Genomic DNA, 6,902 nt, shown 5'->3' with positions numbered 1-6,902 from the left:
CTATAGTCTAACTTCTCTCTTAGGGTTTTATACTAGCACCCTTCACTATAGGATCCAAGCATTTTCCATGTAAAATCAATAGCAATAGTGACATCCTGGAATCTTTGATTATCCTCACTTTTGGGGGTAAAAACTCTACTTGGCCTATGATTGTTTGGCTTGTTGGTTGGTTTGTTACAAGTTCTTTCTTGTGATTGCAGATCCATTGGCCATTATCTTTGAAAACTCATGGTGATCGGGGAGGTCCCGGATGACTGGAAAAAGGCTAATGTAGTGTCCATCTTTAAAAAAGGAAAAAAGGAAGCTCCAGGGAACTACAGGCCACTCAGCCTCACCTTTTTATCATTGGGCAGGTGTGCTTTGGTAGGATGGAATAGTCAGTGTTGCAAATGACGTACTTGCTCTGGTGGAAAGAGGAAGGATTTGGAGTGTTTCCTAAAGGATAGTTTAGTTTTGGATCTGTCTAATCTCTGGAATTTTATTTCTAGTGAGATCTCCTTGCCCGAGAGTGCTTTATCCCTAACTCTCATACGCTTCATCCTGAGTTTTGTGATGTGTTGTCCCAGAGGAGGACAACTGTTCAGTGGTTCATAGATTGAAATTTGATCTTTAATATTGTTGTGTGATTTTTAGTCTAGTCCATTGAGCTCCTTCTCAATCTTTTTCTATAGCAGAACCTCCCTCCCATCTAGCTGCTATCACAACCCTCAGGATCGGGTGGATCTGACCCTCCCTCCCCCAAGTTTGAGCAGTCCTGATCTATTCCTTATGAATCCCCCTTCTGTCTCAAAAACTCCTCAAAAAACCTTACCCACCTAACTTATTTTCCAGTCCCTTCATTGCATCAAATTTTGAGCTCTTTTTTTCTGGTCTTCAAACCCTTATATAATTTAGCTCCTCCCTGTCTCTGTTCAGGCCCATGACCTTCAACTTTGCATTGTCCTTCTACACTTCCCTTCAGGCTTGCTTCCACGTAGTCCTGCTCTGAATCAACATAAATATCTAGAGATGACTGTCTCCCTGCTCCTCTGTACCAGATATGATCAGGATCAGATCAGAAAGGGTGCAATTGCTACTTATCTCTTGTGGCTGGAGCCACACTTCAGTGCCTCTCTCTACCATGAATTCCAGCATCTTTGCAAAAGTGGCATGAAAATGTACCTCCCAGGTGTATATGTTGGTTATCTTATTGTCAATGGAGCAGGGGAGATGGGAGAGCTGCAATCTTGCGGCAGATGTTGTGAACGCTGAGAAGGTGCTGTTGTGGCTCTGTGATGTGCTTTCACGTGGGTATAGAACATAAGGAAGGAAGCTGCTCATAGGTTTGATAGGTGCTTTAAGTGGAGAACACTTGTGTGAACTGGGAAAGATGATTTAGGTTCTTGAGGCTGTTAGCACCTGCAGCAGGACTGTAATTTACTCCAAAATGAATGAGCAATGTTTTCCTGTAACTTCACTGATGCAGGGCTCTGAAGTGCTCATCTTCTAAAAGGGGTTTCAACTTCCCATGAGGGACTGTGAAAGACATTCCATCATGTCCTCTGTACTTCAGGGAGCAGTGGACTCTATGCAGTCCGGGGCCTAACGCCTCAGGCCTATAGTGCAGACGGATGAGAACAAAAACTCTTTTAATAGCAAAATGACTTTTGCACTTATGCATTAGGAGCAGAACAAGATTTCCTTGTGGGATGGGGATAGGCACAGGGAAAAGTATGAATGCTATTTTTCTCTGCCTGTCTCCCTTTGCAAATCATGTAAAATGCCTTTGACAAGTCCACAAGACATAGAAAAGTCATAGGAGGGAAGTATTTAATATACTTTTGGCTTTTAATGCTATTTATCATTTGGAAACAAACACCCTGTCACTAGTAAGCTCTCACTCAACTAGTTGCAAGAACTCTGGACCACAGGTAGGAACCTCTGTTGTAATGAATGTAAACTCAGGGTGGACTTGCCATGGGCTAGGTGGACACTCAATATAGCAGAGCACTCCTTGAAAGAGGACAGGCATGGCTTTTAATTACAACAGCCTCCTACCACTTTGCTTTCCAATCTATCTTGAGGGAGAATCCATAATTTACCACCTCCAGGAGAAGACACTGTGCGCGATGGTACGTTTGATCATACATAGGGGGTTAGATAAGTTATCTGAGCAGCTCTCTTCCATCTAACTTATAGGAATCTAATTTAGAAGCAAGACTGCTACCTTCCATACATGAAATTCTAGAGTGAAAACACTTCAGACTCCTACAAAGCTTAAACTGGAGGAAGCGTTATTTTAAGTTAATTAATTCCAACATTAAAAACATTGTCGCATTAAATCTATGCAATATTGACACCTTTGGTGTGCAAAAAATCATGAGTCGTGCTGTGGAAAAACCATGAGACTTGCTTAAAAATCATAAAATTGGGCCATTTTTGTTTTGTTTTTTAGGTGCAGTTGGGTTATGGTTTCAAACTTTTCTCAATAGCTAGGAGGACTAGGAACTTAGCTTTGATTATTTTAAAAGGTTTGAATATCTCACTTAAGCACATGCATCCAGGAGCTGGGATTTAAGAAAAACATCAAATACAATGAGATTAATGATAAGATTTTAAGAGTTGGCAACGCTGTAGTGTGTGAAGCAATGTTATAGTGGTATTGAAGTAACGATTGTTAATCATATAACAAGTGTTATTGCAAATGTCAACCATTAGGGGGATGTCTTGTGCAACTGTAAAAGATGTCACTATAATTTATTACTGATGTTGAAAACTCACCAATTTTGACATGAAGATTTTTGTTTTGCTGCTTTAGGACAAGTTTTCAGAAACTGTTTTTCAGGGCAGCAGTTTGAGATCTCAAATAGCCAAACTTGTATCCTTCTAATGTGCCATAGCAGCATAAGCACTCGATAAATACTTACCTGAATTTTAAAAATGATTCTGGATTGTCAAATATGAACTGAAGGAGCACAGAGGCTATAGTGTGAAACCTTTAAACAAGCAAGCATTTCTAGCACAAACATCCTGCTTTCAGTTAGTTTAATGAGTAGATGCATAGTCTTTGTGGTGTTTGGCAATCTGCACCCAAATATTTTGGCCTCGGTAGCGTGCTATATGAAATGTTGAAAAGAAAAAAGTGGTTTATTGTCTGCTTATGGAAGCCTTCTGTTTCTCATTCTCTCCTTAAAGCAACAAAATCCGGACCCTAACAAAACAAAACCAGCACCATCTCAGCTGCAGGGCTCTGGATAGAGAACAAGATGCACTGTAGTGTTTACATGAAAAAATTCATACTTGATCTGTCTACAAACCAAAATATCTCCTATGAGACTGAGTGGCATTCTCAAAGGCGTCTAACCCAGTTGTGTCAAAGTCCTGTTGAAACTCAAGCAATTGAATGTGTACACATTTCTATCTCCTGACCCCAAGCAAGGATGTATGCCAAGACCCTCTTAGTGGCAATGGGACATCTGAGTGTTTTAGGAACACTGTTGTGACTCCGTATTCCTGCTACTGAAAATATTTGCCACCTAACAAAGCTGGATGAATGGCAACATGATGGCAATTGAAATTGTGTTGACAAATGTAAGGGAATGAATGTCCATTGGAATAATTTGACCTTTTTTTGTAGAGGTGGTTGGGTTCTAAGTAAACTGTAACCCCTCTCAAAAGACTTGGTCTGTATGGCTGACAGCTCCCCGGTGATCTCTGCTCAATTTGCAATGCCAGTGGAAGAAGTAAACAAAACACTAAGAATGGAATAGAAAATACTACTGAAAATATATTGAGTTGATTGTACCCCCTCAATGGACATGTTGTGTTTACGTGTGGTCACCCCATCTTCCTAAAAATAGAGTGCACAGAGAAGGGGGCTAGAGACAAATGATGAAAATAAAGGGAGGCATACAGCAACTTCCATGGGAAGAGTAGGACTGTTTACCTTAAGGAAGAGATGAATAAGAAGGGAGATGAGAATAAAGGTGTGCCCAATAGTGTAGAATGCTGCTAGGATAAACAGCAGTTTCCACACTCATAACCCAAGAGCAAGGGAACAGCCAATGTAATTAAAAGTCAGAACATTTAAAACTGCTCATCGTATAGCACTTTACAAAGGAGGTCAGTATCATTATCTGCATTTTTCAGCTGGGGAAACTGAGGCACGGGTCAGTGAAGTGACTTGCCCAATAGGCCAACGGAAGGGCCGGGAATAGTGACTGAGTCTCCTGAGCCACAATCTAGTGCTCCATTTTGGCCACAGGGAAATACTTTTTGACCTAAACCACAATTAGCCTACATTGTTGCAATATGTTACTGAGACCGAGAGTTTAACATGACTCCAGCAAGGATTGGGCATTTACATGGAGAATGACAGGAGCTACAATTACAAGAGTAAAGATTGCGAGTAACAAGAGTTTTAGAAGGGATGGAAATCCTTGAGGGTTCTATAACCGCCTTTTGCAAAGTTTTTGTTCAGTCTTCTGAAGCAGCTGGTCCTGGACTAGAAGGCTGACTGGTTTAATCCAGAATGGCTGTTCCTATTTAACCCACAGGACAAGAGACTGTTCCAATCACAGAGGGTGGGGAGAAGAGATAAGAAAAGTAGAGGACAGGAGCAGGGATAAAGAGGGCATAAATCCCAAGGTAAGGGTGCATATTGTCCATTGTGTCTCTGAAGCATTTGGCAATGGCTGCCGTAAAAGACAAGATACTGGACCAGAGGGACCAAGGGTCTTAGATGATACGGCAGTTCCTTTGTAGGATGATGAGCAGTGCAGAATTGGGGGAGAGGTGCTTCCCCGAGGCTTTGACTGGGATATAGAGGGAGTTTGGGGGGAAAGCAGAATAACACCTCTTTCAATCTTTTGAACTATATTCATTTGACTGAAACCCTTAAACAAGAACCACATGCAGGCAGAATGCTGACTGTAATGAAGATATTCTAAGCTTGAGCTTGCAGAGGAAGTGTGCCAGGTCCTGAGGCAAGCTGACTCTTAGGCGCAGCAGACTCCACTGTGGTTGGAAGCAATGTTTGGATTCTGCAGGGCTGGTGATGTCTGTGACAGCTGAGAAGAGACAGCCCATAGCCACGTGACTAGCCAAGGTGGTGATAAAGCCAAGGCACTAAACTAAGAAACCTCTGTTCACTCCAGAACAATGAATGAAGATAGCATATGCTGCCATGGCAACCTTTGCGACTCCTGCACCAGCTAATCTTGATGTAGGGATTTGTTTATATCGTATTAGGGGCTAGGAGAGCTGGCAACATAAAAATCTGATGTTCCCATGTGAATGATGTAAAAGAAGCATGTTAGAACAGCATGTTCAGTTTACAGTGACTAAATGAATGGTGAGTATGAGTGAGATGGCAGAGACCACCCCTTGTACCAGGAGGAGGGGAAGTTCGACAGTGAGGCAAAAATGAGTGTGTCACTTTACGAATGTGGGAGCAAACAGGGCTGTGACTGATTAGACACACTTGATGCTGTCTTTTGAATGAAAAGCTAATGTCCTGAGGCCTAATTTACTACAAAACATACAAATGTAAATTAAAACGAACTAGATCTAAAATAATAAACATTTCAACACTCTCCAACCTAAAAGTTTTGAGGGAGCCCCCTCCCCTCAACAAACTTCTCCTGTCACCCCTGCTTCCCAGACAGGTTCTTTCTACTACCCTAGCCCCCAGCCTGGGCTCTTCCTCAAAGCTTCCTGCCCATGTTAGATGCGTGTCTTCTTCCCAAAGACTCACGAATGATCAGCCCTCTCGGCTCTCACTGCATTGCCCAGGTCACTCTCTGGGCCTGGGTTCTTGATTTTCTTGCTAAGGCTAGGTCTACACTACCCGCCTGAATCGGCGGGTAGAAATCTACCTCTCGGGGATCGATTTATCGCGTCCCGTCGGGACGCGACAATCGATCCCCGAATCGACGCTCTTACTCCACCAGCGGAGGTAGGAGTAAGCGCCGTTGACAGAAAGCCGCAGAAGTCGATTTTGCCGCCGTCCTCACAGCGGGGTAAGTCGGCTGCGATACGTCGAATTCAGCTACGCTATTCACGTAGCTGAATTTGCGTATCTTAAATCGACTCCCCCCTGTAGTGTAGATGTAGCCTAAGAGAGGCAGCCCAGCCAGAATGGTCATTGTCCTCTGAAGCAGTCCGAGGCCAGGCCTCAACTTTCTCTTCTCTGACTGAGTGGGGCCAGCATCTGTCCTCAGTGTGCATCTATTTCTCTTGTGAGTCTGCACCAATGCTAGGGGACCAACCAACCTGTCAGCTGTTTGCAGCATCATCTTTGAAATCAAAACACATCCTGCTTCCCTCTGACCATGAAGGCAGCAGCCGAAATCCTGCTATCGCTGCCTTTTCAATGGACCTCTTTGAATTCCAGGGGATTATGTAGAGATATTAAAGAAGGTACCAACAGGGATTTGTCCCCCACACTTTAAAATCCAACAGTTTCACCAAGTACAAAAATCTCTTGGGTCTTCTGTTAAAACTTGTAAGCTACTGTCTGTAGAAACCATTGCTTGTATCTGTCCTATGAAAGATACTTTCTGTAGTTGATACAATGTAAACAAATACTATAAGCCGTTAACAGACTTTCACTTCATTGTAACAGCAACGGCTCCTAGGAACAGACCCCCACCCTCTATGATTAAAGGGCCGGGAGTCTCAAATGAATTAGCACACACCCCGAAAATGGAGGAGACAGTAAATTAAAATATGGTTAAGGTATGGAATGTATGTTGATGAATGCTTGATGTACATGAATGGTTAGGGAGGTGCCAGCCTAGAAAGGGAGTATCCATCGGCTGAAGAATGTGTCAAGTGGACCACCAGACAACCCCCGGAGGGTAAACGGGGATCCACCCCCATCACATGGAAGGATGAGAAACACAAACTTTGGACAGTATGGA

Source organism: Chrysemys picta, chromosome 9 (genome assembly GCF_011386835.1).
Source record: "Chrysemys picta bellii isolate R12L10 chromosome 9, ASM1138683v2, whole genome shotgun sequence".
NCBI classification, from domain to species: domain Eukaryota; kingdom Metazoa; phylum Chordata; order Testudines; family Emydidae; genus Chrysemys; species Chrysemys picta.
The sequence above is the reverse complement of the archived record's forward strand: the minus strand, read 5'-3'. Positions refer to the sequence as shown.